This window comes from Phycodurus eques, chromosome 7, assembly GCF_024500275.1.
Source record: "Phycodurus eques isolate BA_2022a chromosome 7, UOR_Pequ_1.1, whole genome shotgun sequence".
In the NCBI taxonomy this organism is placed as follows: Eukaryota; Metazoa; Chordata; class Actinopteri; order Syngnathiformes; family Syngnathidae; genus Phycodurus; species Phycodurus eques.
The window spans coordinates 17,307,229-17,321,559 of NC_084531.1; the positions used below are offsets into that span (position 1 = coordinate 17,307,229).

A 14,331-nucleotide genomic window follows, 5' to 3' on the forward strand; every position below is an offset into this window, starting at 1 on the left:
GTCATGGTCCACATTTTCTTCTAATGATGACCTGAGAATTACATTACTGAATAAAATTAAACACTTATAACCAGTACGGCTTAAAGGCGGACTTAGCATAAAAGGGAAGCACTAATCCTAAATAATGATTTCCTTCATTCATTATATACAATATCGACTTTTAAATATAGCTAGTCTTTCTTACTAGGTGTTGACAAAAAGAAAATATTTACAGATAGACAGTTTTCGTTTCTATAATCTTCTGGTTTATTTCATTATTAAGTTTGTATTCATATCAAATGTTTCCCCCTCTGAAATAATTCAGTTTTGAAGGAAAACAAGCATTAGGATATATGTTTGAATATGTATAATGTATAGTCTCCTTTAATTTATATCTTGGGCTAGCTTCCAGTGCAGTCTTCCCTCATCGTCGTCTTCTGGTGTGAGAACTAGCAAACAGTTATAGTGAATGGTCCCGGCTTCATGCCTCGGTTTGTTTGAACAGTTTTCACTGGTCTAATCTAATGAACCTGTCTTTCAGCCAATGTAGCAACTTCTCCAGAATCACAGCGCTGATCCTGACCCAGACGATGGGCTGGTGGTGTCCGCATGATATGCTCTTGCCCACCGTCGAACAATAATTTTATGTCCTTCATGGATTCATAAATCCCATCACGCCGACCTTGTTTGAACAGGAACTATATTCAGACGCTTGATCTTATGTGAATACTGAGTGAAGTAAAAATGAAATGTGGAAATTGTAAAATTGGTAAATGTGATATTTTTTGCATGAGGCATTTGTGTACATGATCCCGTATTAACATTTATGTAGAATAAACGTTCAAGATTTTCTTTCGACGTTGGTTTTCCAAAGCTAATTTTGTTGTTCATACGATATAGCAAGTGATGCTAATACGATCACAATTGCTACAAAAGAATAATAATAATAATAATAATTGACTCAATATTCTGTGTATTTCTTTGACATCCTGGCTGGATTGTCATATTGTTACATTCAGGGTCGAAGGAGACAGTTATCTTAAAAGTTTGTCAGTCTGCATTTAGAAGATGCTGGTGTTACTCTCCAGTCGACCACTTTAACCCTCCAAGGATGTTGAATGCATCTTCATCTTCACATGTTCCATCTGGAGAAATTCCAAATTAAAACTCGGAGACATGGCACATAAATGCACTGATTTCATTTGAAATTTCCGATGTAAACTTTATCTTTCTCTATTTTCTTTCGGGAGCTGCTCAAGAAGTCTTTGGAAGACATTGCCGCCATTTTATTTTCACTGAAATGGGTGTAATGTTGTTATATCACAAGATGGCGTGGACAGCTGCCCAAAATACGGCTGTAGGTCAAAAGTCTGTAACGTAATAGTGTTGTTGCGTTTGTGAAGGTTTCGTTCAGAAGAACTAATCTTTTTAGGGAACGAACTGAACCGTTCTTTAAGCTCGGCCGCCGCCGTGAGTCGAGCGAGTCGGCTGGGAGCGGAAACGGAACTTCTGAAGCGTTCTGTCACTCACTTCTGAATCATCGGCAAATGACCAATGAGAAGCCAGCGTCAGGCAGTGCCGTGCAAGCGGGGGAGGGACTTAAGTGAATTGAGTGATTCATTCTGTGAACTGGTGTACTGAGGAACTGAAGATCTGAAGCGTGATTCGTTCATTGAACTTCGTTTGTGACCCGCTAAGGAGCGATGTACTAGTACGGCGAGTGATTCGTTTGCGCAAGGAACGACATAAGACGCAGTGAACGTACCGCAAATCCTGACGTCCTCGCGGGGATAGCTTTCACGAGCAGCTTCAAGCTAACGGCTAATTTTTGAGTCAGTGCAAGCACGTGAAAACACATAATTAAAATAAATGTAAATTAATAATACATGTATATACGTACACATACATATCATTCCCTCTGTGTTTCTAATGCGATTATTAAAGCTTTTTATTTAATAATAATACAATAAATTTAAAGAGCGCTTCTCAAGACACTCAAAGACGTTTTCCACTAAGCAGATGACAATAACAGGAAGGTGAAGGAGCAGAAAGCGATGCTTTCTTTGTAATTAACTGATTCAGTACACTCTAAAGAACTGCCTTTGCCAATCACGACAAAAGTTTCACGGTGGAGTATAACGCTCCGCTGCCACATACGACCCCAAATCATCATCAGACCGTATTAGCAAAGCAATGACAACTGCTGAGATTGTTGTTAACCGGATATCAGGGGAGAGCGCGAACGCAGTCCCCCACTACCAGAAATTATGCAGTCGAGATTCCCACATTTGGGGAATTCGCAGGGGTCAGCACAACCGGAGTGCAATGGCTGAGCCTCACCCTGGGTGAACCACCTTCTTGATCATGGTATCTCCCCTGCCAGGTAAGTATGAGTTGGACGCGGCGCGAGCACGCAAGTCATTCACGCGCACGCTATTTTAAGCGACGGTGTCATCGTGAGCACATGAACAACCATACACGTGTCAGGCAAGCATGATTGAGCCTGAACACATACGCGAGTTTAAACGGTACTGTATGCAAATACTTGGACAAACATGCTTCCTAGCTGAGAATTTGAATTTAGTTGGAGACAGTACATGGATACCCATAGTGCATAGCGGCATCCAGTGATGATTACATAACTTGAAAGTAAGGTCATTAACACCCATAAACAAATAAACCATCCAATCGGGTTTAAGAGACAAATGATTAGACAAAATGTTTTAAATCGAATACAAACATAATTATAAGTAGGTCTTTACACAATAATAGACTCGTCTCGTCGAATGTCAAATACTGACAAGACTTCCGGTTACGTCAGTCTATTGGGTTGGACGCGCATCTCAAAACGCTACTGCCACCTACTGAGGCCTATTGCGCGTTACAAGGCTAGAGAAGGTTCCCATCTGTCACACGCGTATTCCTAATGTGAATTGAGAACAATAATTTATCTTCTCTAAAAACAACCTCTGAAAACATGTACAGTAAATAAAAATTTTAAATGCCGTTGAAAAAGAATTTACTGTACTTGCCAAGACGTCCACCAGTCAAACTGGGGTTGCACTGTATCTTTTACACCGTAAACTAGCGGTGAGAGAATAAGAAAGTAACGTTTCTTGTTATTGTCACTAGTTTTAAATTGCACGCCTACATTTGACTAGACTCATTAAAAACGGGTCCCATTATTCTTAAACAATGAGTGGGGGTGCACCGTTCCTGGAGGTACTGCAATACCAGGTCGATGCGCGGAGTGGACGGAGCAAGCCCCTATTCCATCTCCCTGTTCCAAAAATCAATTTAATATATGGTCCCCGGATAGGGGACGTATCAGATATTAAACTGATAAGAACAGATACTACACTTGATCTTAGCCAAAAGGCCGAGAAGCGATGTCTCCGTAACGCCAGAAGAGAGGAGGTCATTCTCCAGTCTACAAGCCTAAGTTACGGTGACACACATCCACTTATAATAATCACTGGTGAATCACATACGGACACGCCAAACAGCACCTATGAATGGTTTAGAAGGAATGGCAACTGTTTTGTTTTCAACGTTTCTATCGAAAGAACGTTGTCCGGTGCTCGTGTTTTACGGTCACGTGGTCCACGTCGATCCAATAGAATGCTGCGACAAACGTATCTCCTTTAGCCGTGTATGAAGTCTTAAACAACCAAAGAAAATAATGAGTTATATGTTATAACGATCGGTGGTTGGTATGATGTTGTGGCAGCGAGCAGAATAGCTGTTTACTCAACATTTTGACGAAAAGAAATCAACGGGCCTGCCTCGCTAAACTACTTCCTGTTTTCTGCTTTGGTAACTGACAGTAGGACTCTAGCGCCATTGGCGCAGAGGAGGCGAATTACACCCCTTCCACAATTTGGTTACCCAACGTTCCGGTTCGTCACGTGGTAAGCGTTAATAATCGAATAAAAACATGGCAGCAACGTCAAAAGGCATGAATATTCGCCATTAAACGATTCAACGTACATCCAAAAATAGTAAGCATGCCCTGCCCAGGGAATAATGCAAAAAAACGACAAGAGTGAAAGCTAAACCAAGCACTCATGTGAAATACTTAACTATAGTCAGCCATTATTACGAACAACATGACAATAGAAAAAAAAAGTTCCATATTAGTAAACAGATGTAACTTGGTTATAATACTAAAGTGTAATAGTGTTCAGGAAATGTATGGTCACGATTTGGCCCCGTGATGCTCAATTAGCTTTACCTGTTGATGTGAAGTGACAATACGCATATCCAATCTTGCTCGCGACTGGTCACTCGAAGGACATTGACCGTTTACAGGAGTCTGTTTTCCGTATTAACATTTTGTTTCAGTCGTTGGTGGCGAAAATGCAATTTTATTATCTAATTTCTTCGTTTTAACTTAATTTGACCAAGCGTTTTCCAAAGTGATATTCAGGTCAACTGGGACATCTCACTTTTCTTACATAAAGGCTAAATAAGTGCTGCTGTTGGACAATGAAGTCATTATGAAACGCAAAAGAAGCATTTTTTGTGATTGCTAAATGTCAGTTCAGTCATATTAAAATGGTTAAGTGCACATAATGTCAAAGAGAGAGCACTGAAGACTTTACCAGTCATTCAGAAAGAGAAGTTGCCAATTCCGAGGAAATTAGAACGTATCACATGCATTTAGGAAAACGAGATACTGTATTTGCAAGGAGATAGTGCAGAAGTCTGTCTATGTCAACCGGATTTAACATTTAAAAGCTCAGTTGGACTAATACGGAATCATCATTGTAGATTTCAACAACGTCTGTGTGATTAGTTGGACTTACATTTTAAATAGGTGAATTTTCATATATCTACTATATAACGTGATTGTGGCTATAGGGGAAAGGACAGATAATTCAGTTTTGGTATCTGCAGCGTCATTTTGTCCCTTTTGCCATTCATGTGTACGGGGTTTCTCATGAATTACAACTCATGAGCAGATCTAAGCAATTGAATTACGGACATCTGCGACTGAATTAATTCTTGCTTGAAACATCTCCAAGCCAAGGTCATTTTGATTCGTAGGGGTGACAGTGACAGTTATCGCAATTTCACCTAGTTAAAACTGGATTTGTGAAAACGGACATATACATACAGTCTCTTGGTATCTGCTGGAGCCTTCCTCCCCGCTTCGGGGTTACTGCCACACATACTACCACAAATGATAATAGCAAATCTTCTGCTAAGGGCAAATTTATTGACCCCAGAGAATTTTGTAAACATGTCAAAACAGCCAAAACTGTCCAGAACACAGGAGAAGGAGAAAAAAAATACATGGAAAATGGGCGAAAGAGAGGTCGTTGCTACTTTTTATTTTGTCCTATTAGGTGTAACAACAGCACGTTACTCGCACGATTTTTTGACTTGAGTTCGTGGTCACATTTCTGTGGGGCCAATTATGTATTACTCGTGCACTCACTGTAGTTGTCTCGCCATGCTGCACTATTTGCATATACTGGCCACTCATGCCAGAGTAGCATCTGCTCCATTTGCACACTGATTGAGGAGTATCTGTAACATTTGCACAACCAACATTGTCCCAGATTATCGCACTACTCGTCACTTTAAACCGCATACACTCCTTGAAGTCTCGGCGCCCTTTGCACAATGGTCATTGCACCGGACTATTGCAATATTAGTCATTCGAACTGCTCTAAGTGCTAGAGGACTCTGCATCTTTTTGCACAATTGTCAAAAAAAAAAAGAAATGTACCGGCATTACCAGATAACTAGCAACCCTTTACTGCTCAGTGACTGTTTTTTTTTTTTTTTTGTCAATGTCTTTGAGCAGTAGCAGATGCTACTCTGGCATGAGTGGCCAGTATTGGTCAACAACAGATATGCAAATAGTCCATGACGACGTGGTGAGACAACTACAGTGAGTGCACAAGTAATATATATTTGAACTCAAGTCAAAAAATTGCCAACATGCTGTAATGGAATTGTAGGTCAGGTGTTTAAGAAGTTGATGGGAAGAGGGAAGAAGCTGTTGGAATGTCTACGAGTTCTAGTTTGCATTGATCGGTAGCGCCTACCTGAGGGAAGGAGCTGGAAGAGCTGGTGACCGGGGTGCGGAGGGTCCGAGAGGATTTTGCACGCTCTTGTCTTAGTTCTGGCAGCGTGCAAGTCCTCAAGGGTGGGTAGGGGGGTACCGACAATCCTTTCAGCAGTTTTGATTGTCCGTTGCAGTCGGAGTTTGTCCTTTTTTGTAGCAGCACCAAACCAGACTGTGATGGAAGAACACAGGACTGATTCGATGACCGCTGTGTAGAACTGCTTCAGCAGCTCCGGTGGCAGGCCGTGCTTTCTCAGAAGCCGCAGGAAGTACATCCTCTGCTGGGCCTTTTTGAGGACGGAGTTGATGTTGGTCGCCCACTTCAAGTCCTGAGAGACTGTAATTCCCAGGAACTTGAAGGTCTCGACGGTTGACACAAGGCAGCTGGACAACGTGAGCGGCAGCTGTGGCGGAGGATGCCTCGTGAAGTCCACGATCATCTCTACAGTCTTGAGCGTGTTCAGCTCCAGGTTGTGTTCGGCCGCACCACAGCTCCAACCGCTCCGCTTCCTGTCGATATGCAGACTCGTCACCGTCCTTGATGAGGCCGATGACAGTGGTGTCATCTGCAAACTTCAGGAGTTTGACAGTCGGGTGCACTGAGGTGCAGTCGTTCGTGTGGAGAGAGAAGAGCAGCGGAGAGAGGACACAACCTTGGGGTGCCCCAGTGCTGATGCTGCGTGTGGATGAGGTGGTCTCTCCCAGCCTCACCTGCTGTGTTCTGCCCGTCAGAAAGCTGCAAATCCACTGGCAGATGGCAGGTGAGACGCTGAGCTGGAGAAGCTTGGAGGAAAGGAGTTCAGGGATGATGGTGTTGAACGCTGAGCTGAAGTCCACGAACAGGATCCTCGCGTAGGTCCCTGCACTGTCGAGGTGTTCTAGGATGAAGTGCAGTTCCATGTTGACTGTATGATCCGCAGACCTGTTCGCTCGGTAGGCAAACTGCAGGGGGTCCAGCAGGGGACCTGTGACGCTCTTGAGGTGGTCCAGCACGAGATGTTCAAAGGACTTCATGACCACAGATGTCAAAGCGACAGGCCTGTAGTCATTTCGACCCGAGATTGCAGGTTACTCATACTCATGAGTAATTTTAATCGCTCGTCCTGCCGTCCTTTTCTTCAATGCTAATGTTGTGACAATCAAGCACATGAAAACAAGCACACGCACGGGACGTGGGTAGGATGGTGTCTCCATAATCTTAGCAGACGACACACAGTCATGAGAGGACAGGAGGGCGAGATGCGAGTTTGATTCGCCAGTGCAAGGCGAGCTGAAGCGGCAGCGGCAGGGAGTTTAAGGGGGGGATATTTGAAATGATGAATGGGGTGTATCCATCCAATGACTTTGTACCACAACGATTTGGTATTGAAACTAATAACTGTGTTTTTTGTGACGACGTTAAAACTACTGTCCATCTGTTTTTTGACTGTATGTCGTCCAAGGCCTTATGGACGGATTATTATTTTTTTTTCACAAAAGGGAGTGCACAGAATGGATACGTTTTTAGTAGTAGTATTTGAACAGTATTTTCAGTGATCACTTTGTTTATTTAAGATTTGTTCCTCCTGTTCCATTGCGCCTGGAAAAAAACGTTATGATAATAATGTATGTTCTATTTACCAATAAACTTTGTCCTAATTCTTTTGTGGGTTTTAAATATTTTATAATAAAAAATGAAACATCACAAAAGTACCAAAATGTCTTGAAGAATTGATGTTAAGCAATTTGATGATAAATTTATTTTAGTTTGGCAAAAGTATCGGAACCAGCGACACTGGCTCTGTATTTACTTGGTACCTGACCGATACCACATACCACATTTTACATAAACGTTACCCACATACAACCGTCAAAACGCACTAGCAACAACATTGGAATTCTTTTTGACCAGAAATCAGGGGAGAGCGCGAACGCAGTCCCCCACTACCAGAAATTATGCAGTCGAGATTCCCACATTTGGGGAATTCGCAGGGGTCAGCACAACCGGAGTGCAATGGCTGAGCCTCACCCTGGGTGAACCACCTTCTTGATCATGGTATCTCCCCTGCCAGGTAAGTATGAGTTGGACACGGCGCGAGCACGCAAGTCATTCACGCGCACGCTATGTTAAGCGACGGTGTCATCGTGAGCACATGAACAACCATACACGCGTCAGGCAAGCCTGATTGAGCCTGAACACATATACGAGTTTAAACGGTACTGTATGCAAATACTTGGACAAACATGCTTCCTATTTGAGAATTTGAGTTTAGTTGGCGACATAAATGGATACCCACAATGCATAGCAGCATCGATGAATCATAAAATAAGTTGAAAGTGAGGTCATTAACACCCAGTAACAAAGAAACCATCCAATCGGGTTTAAGAGAGACAAATGATGTGACCATTTTTTTTAAATCAAATACAAACATAATTAGAAGTAAGTCTTTACACAATAACAGACTCGTCTCGTCGAACGTCACACATACTGACAAGACTTCCGGTTACGCCAGTCTATTGGGTTGGACGCGCATGTGAAAACGCTACTGCCACCTACTGAGGCCTATTGCCCATTACAGCCTTTGCGACGTTTTCGACGCACATCTGCATAGAAAAAAGTGAAAACAAATGAGTCCATACAGGTGGAGAAAGGTGGAATTTGAACCTCCACATGTTCCATTTATTGAGAGTGTTGATGAAGGCATCGAAGAAAGGTGTGAGTTTACAACTTACATGTATTTCAAACAGTTTGTGACTGAGGACATGATACAGCTGGTTGCAGATCAAACCAACCTTTCCAGTGTGCAGAAGGAAGGCAAACCATCCATACATCCATTTTCTGAGCCGCTTATCCTCACAGACGCCGTTTCTGTCTCAGCTCGGTGCTTTGCTCCTCCTCTTTCATTTCTTCTTCTGTGGTCCCCACTATAAAAGCTTTCTGCGCCCCCACCATCATTTTCTCCTTCTTTAGTGTCCAACCTGCCATACATGTCACCATATGCCTCTTCTTTGGCCTTTGCCACCTCTACCTTTGCCCTGTGTCGCATCTCAATGTATTCCTTTCGCCTCTCCTCGGTCCTCTCAGTGTCCCACTTCTTCTTAGCTAATCTTTTTCCTTGTATGATTTCCTGTAATGTGAGGTTCCACCACCAAGTCTCCTTCTCTCCTTTCCTGCCAGAAGATACGGCAAGTACTCCCCTGCCTGCCTCTCTGATCACCTTGGCTGCAGCGGTCCAGTCTTCTGTCTGCGGTCCTGTTTCCCCTATTTCCTTCACCAACATGTCCATTACAATCTGCACCAATCACGACTCTCTCTCTGTCTGGGATGCTCAGAACTACTTCGTCTAGCTCCTTCCAGCATTTCTCTTTCACCTCTAGGTCACATCCTACCTGTGGGCCATAGCCACTAATCTACATTATACATAACACCCTCAATTTCAGGTTTCAGCCTCTTCACTCGATCTGATACTCTTTTCACCTCCAAGACATTCTTAATTAACTCTCCTTTTAAAATAACCCCGACTCCATTTCTCCTCGCATCTACACCATGGTAAAATAATTCAAACCCTGCCCCTAAACTTCTAGCCTGACTGCCTTTCCACTTGGTCTCCTGGACACACAATATATCAACCTTTCTCCTAATCATCATGTCAACCGACTCCCGAGATTTTCCTGTCATAGTCCCAACATTCAAAGTCCCCACATTCAGTTCTAGGCTTTGTGCTTTCCTACTCTTTCTGCCGAAGAAACCGCTTTCCAGCTCTTTCGACCGAACGGTAGCTGAATTTCCAACGGCGCGCTGCAGGTTGACGGCGCCGGACGTTGTTAACCCGGGCCACGCCTGATCCGGTATGGAATCCTTTTGGATGAACGCTCATATTTGCTTGGCAAAGTTTTAAGCCGGACGCCCTTCCTGACGTAAACCTCCGCATTTATCCGGGCTTGGGACCGGCCTACAGTTTGCACTGGCTTGTGGACTGCATTATAATAATGTATGTTCTATTTACCAATCAACTTTGCCCTAATTCTTTTGTGGGCTTTAAATATCTAATAATAATAAATGAAACATTACAAAAGTATGTAAATGTCATGAAGAATTGACATTTAGCAATTTGATGATGTTTTGTAAATGCATCGGATTCAGCGATACTGGCTCTGTATTTACTTGGTATCGGATCGATACCAAAACATGCAGTACCGCATACCATCACAACAACGCTACAATTTACATTCGTCAAACTGCACCAGCAACAACATTGGAATTATTTTTGAAGAAACAAATAAACCATCCAATCGGTTTAAGAGAGACAAATGATTAGACAACATTTTTAAAATCGAATACAAACATAATTATAAGTAGGTCTTTACACAATAATAGACTCGTCTCGTCGTATTGAATGATTCAATACACTGAATGATTCTCATCAAACTCATGAATGATTCTCATCAAACTCAGTTATGAACAATATTGACTGTTATTAGTTGCATCGGATGGTACGCCTACATTTGAAGAGAATCATCACAGCTGTGTGTGTGAGACAGCTGTGTGTGCGTGTGTGTGAGCCATTAAAAGTTGCCGATGTGATGTCACGTGGTCGATTTGAGAAATTGCTGGTCATGCTAACTACTGTTCATAATACAAGACAAAAGAAGAGGCCGAAAGAGGCTGAAATTCTTGTATCGCCATCACTGCATGTAATGCCCATATGTATCACTTATGATACAAAAGGAAAAAAAAACGATAAGCAAATAACGTTTCGTAACGATGTTTTGTTTTATTTTTTGAAAAGGTTAGGGTTCATACTAAAGAAAGATTTGTCTGTCAATCATTTCATAGTGTCGACTATTGACTGTTACTCGTTGCATCGGATGGTACCGCTTACTTTATATTGAAAACCGGCTCACATTATTCTTAAACAATGAGTGGGGGTGCACCGTTCCTGGAGGTACTGCAATACCAGGTCGATGCGCGGAGTGGACGGAGCAAGCCCCTATTCCATCTCCCTGTTCCAAAAATCAATTTAATATATGGTCCCCGGATAGGGGACGTATCAGATATTAAACTGATAAGAACAGATACTACACTTGATCTTAGCCAAAAGGCCGAGAAGCGATGTCTCCTTAACGCCAGAAGAGAGGACGTCATTCTCCAGCCTACAAGCCTAAGTTACGGTGACACACAGCCACTTATAATAATCACTGGTGAATCACATACGGACACGCCAAACAGCACCTATGAATGGTTTAGAATGAATGGCAACTGTTTTGTTTTCAACGTTTCTATCGAAAGAACGTTGTCCGGTGCTCGTGTTTTACGGTCACGTGGTCCACGTCGATCCAATAGAATGCTGCGACAAACGTATCTTGTTTAGACGTGTATGAAGTCTTAAACAACCAAAGAAAATAATGAGTTATATGTAATAACGATCGGTGGTTGGTATGATGTTGTGGCAGCGAGCAGAATAGCTGTTTACTCAACATTTTGACGAAAAGAAATCAACGGGCCTGCCTCGCTAAACTACTTCCTGTTTCCTGCTTTGGTAACTGACAGTAGGACTCTAGCCCCATCGGCGCAGAGGAGGCGAATTACACCCCTTCCACTATTTGGTAACCCAACGTTCCGGTTCGTCACGTGGTAAGCGTTAATAATCGAATCAAAACATGGCAGCAACGTCAAAATGCATGAATATTCGCCATTAAACGATTCAACGTACACCCAAAAACAGTAAGCATACATCCAATCTTGCTCGCGACTGGTCACTCGAAGGGCATTGACCGTTTACAGGAGTCTGTCTTCCGTATTAACATTTAGTTTCAGTCGTTGATGGCGAAAATGCAATTTTATCATCTAATTTCTTCGGTTTACCTTGACCACGTGTTTTCCAAAGTGATGTTCAGGTCACCTGGGACATCTCCTGTTTCTTACATAAAGGCTAAATAAGTGTTGCTGTTGGACAATGAAGTCATTATAAAACGCAAAAGAAGCATTTTTTTTGTGATTGCTAAATGTCAGTTCAGTCATATTAAAATGGTTAAGTGCACATAATGTCAAAGAGAGAGCACTGAAGACTTTACTGGTCATTCAGAAAGAGAAGTTGCCAATTCCGAGGAAATTAGAACGTATCACATCCATTTAGGAAAAGTGGAGAAGTCTGTCTATGCCAAGCGGATTTAACATTTAAAAGCTCAGTTGGACTAATACGGAATCAACATTGTAGATTTCAACAACGTCTATAGGTGAATTTTCATATATCTACTATATAACGTGATTGTGGCTATAGGGGAAAGGACAGATAATTCAGTTTTGGTATCTGCAGCGTCATTTTGTCCCTTTTGCCATTCATGTGTACGGGGTTTCTCATGAATTACAATTCATGAGCAGATCTCAGCAATTGAATTACGGACATCTGCGACTGAATTGATTCTTGCTTGAAACATCTCCAAGCCAAGGTCATTTTGATTCGTAGGAGTGACACTTACAGTTATCGCAATTTCACCGAGTTGAAACTGGATTTGTGAAAACGGACAAATACATACAGTCTCTTGGTATCTGCTGGAGCCATCCTCCCCGCTTCAGGGTTACTGCCCCCAGTGCCCCGATCACGTGCACCGCTCTTGACTTCACCACCCACATTTTCTCTCGTTCTTCCTTCAGTCCTTGGTAGCCATTCAGAGGTGGACTTGCTGGTGTGTTTTGGATCATTGTCCTGCTACAAAACCCAAGTTCGTTTCAGCTTGAGGTCACAAACAGATGGCCGGAGATTCTCTTTTTGGATTTCTTGGCAGAATTCATGGTTCCATTTATCATTGTCTTCCAGGTCCTGAAGTAGCAAAACAGCCCCAGACCATCACACTACTACCACTATACTTTGCTGTTTGTATTATGTTCTTTTTCTGAAATGCAGTGTTTCTTTTACGCCATATGTAACGGGATGCACACTTTCCAAAAAGTTCAACTTTTTTTCCTGGTCATTGAGTAAAATCCAGATGAAATTTTCCGTCAGCGAATCCATCTCTTTCAAGGGGGGGTAGCTGCACATATTTGATATAAATTTTAACATGGAAAACATTGATTCAAATTTAAAGAAATGCCCAATTCATATTCCCACAAATGATAACAGAAAATACTACCTCTTCTGCTGAGGGCAAATTTATTGACACCAGAGAATTTTGTAAACATGTCAAAACGGCCAAAACTGTCCAGAACACAGGAGAAGGAGAGAAAAAAATACAGGGAAAATGGGAGAAAGAGAGGTCGTTGCTACTTTGGATTTTGTCCTATTAGGTGTAACAACAGCACGTTACTCGCACGATTTGTTCGGCAGTAATGATACAGTTATGAAATGCAGAACAGGTTGTGTTTTAAATTTTGTGCCATATCATGTGATAAATTCAAAGCAACATTAAAAACTATTGCTTTTTGACTTTTTTGTAAGCTTATGTAAATTGTTGAGGGAGGGGAGCGCCATATAAAATGTCGCCTCGGGCGCCACATTTGCTTCGGCTGGCTTTGAGTTTATCGAACCAATGGTACAATCAAGCCTGTTACATAACCCCAACGTCCTTAAACGTGCATGACATTTATTGATTTATTTAAAGTAGTGTTGCTTCATTCGGGAACATTTCGTTCCAAAGAACTAATCTCTTTAGTGAACATACTGAACTGAATCAGTTTATGAAATGATTTGTTCTTTGAGCTTGGCTTCCGCCGCGAGCGAGTCAGATGGGAGCGGAAACGGAACTGCTGTAGTGTTCCGTCACTTACTGGTGAATCTTCGGCGAATGACCAATGAGGAGACAGTTTGCAGGCGGGGGCGGGACTTCACTGAATTGTGTTTTTCGATTCGCCAGTGTTGTCCCTCACTTCGGCGAATGACCAATGAGCAGCCAGATTCAGGCAGCACTGCGCAGGTAACGGAGGGATGAGGTGAACATACGACTGAACTGAATGTACTTAAGTGAAGTGTTAGCCACGAGTGATTCGTTCGTTGGACTTATGTACTAGTTCGTATGCAGTGAAGTGTTCTGCCATAAATGATTCATGCAGAAGTTCACAGCAAACTTGTACGATGAGTGATTTGTTCGCTCGAGAAACGACCTACTATGCAGTGACATACTCATGAGTAATTTTAACCGCTCGTCCTTCCGTCCTGGCGAGCGATAGCTTTCACTGGCAGCCATTTTCTTCAATGCTAATGTCGAGTCAGTCAAGCACATGAAAACAAGCACACGCACGGGACGTGGGTAGGATGGTGTCTCCATAATCTTAACAGACTACACACAGTCATGAGAGG

At 42.5% G+C, this 14,331-nt stretch overlaps 4 non-coding genes across 4 annotated transcripts; all 4 read right to left on the reverse strand.

The window, feature by feature from the left end:
- Window positions 1-2,206: 2,206 nt before the first annotated feature.
- LOC133405625 (U1 spliceosomal RNA) lies at window positions 2,207-2,370 on the reverse strand. Its single transcript, XR_009768970.1, has one exon. It is a non-coding gene; the product is annotated as a U1 spliceosomal RNA (small nuclear RNA).
- An 809-nt stretch (window positions 2,371-3,179) lies between these two features.
- Window positions 3,180-3,370, reverse strand: LOC133405630 (U2 spliceosomal RNA). The gene has a single exon (XR_009768975.1). It is a non-coding gene; the product is annotated as a U2 spliceosomal RNA (small nuclear RNA).
- Window positions 3,371-7,953: 4,583 nt separating this feature from the next.
- On the reverse strand, window positions 7,954-8,117 carry LOC133405626 (U1 spliceosomal RNA). Its single transcript, XR_009768971.1, has one exon. It is a non-coding gene; the product is annotated as a U1 spliceosomal RNA (small nuclear RNA).
- A 2,844-nt stretch (window positions 8,118-10,961) lies between these two features.
- Window positions 10,962-11,152, reverse strand: LOC133405631 (U2 spliceosomal RNA). The gene has a single exon (XR_009768976.1). It is a non-coding gene; the product is annotated as a U2 spliceosomal RNA (small nuclear RNA).
- Between the last annotated feature and the right edge of the window lie 3,179 nt (window positions 11,153-14,331).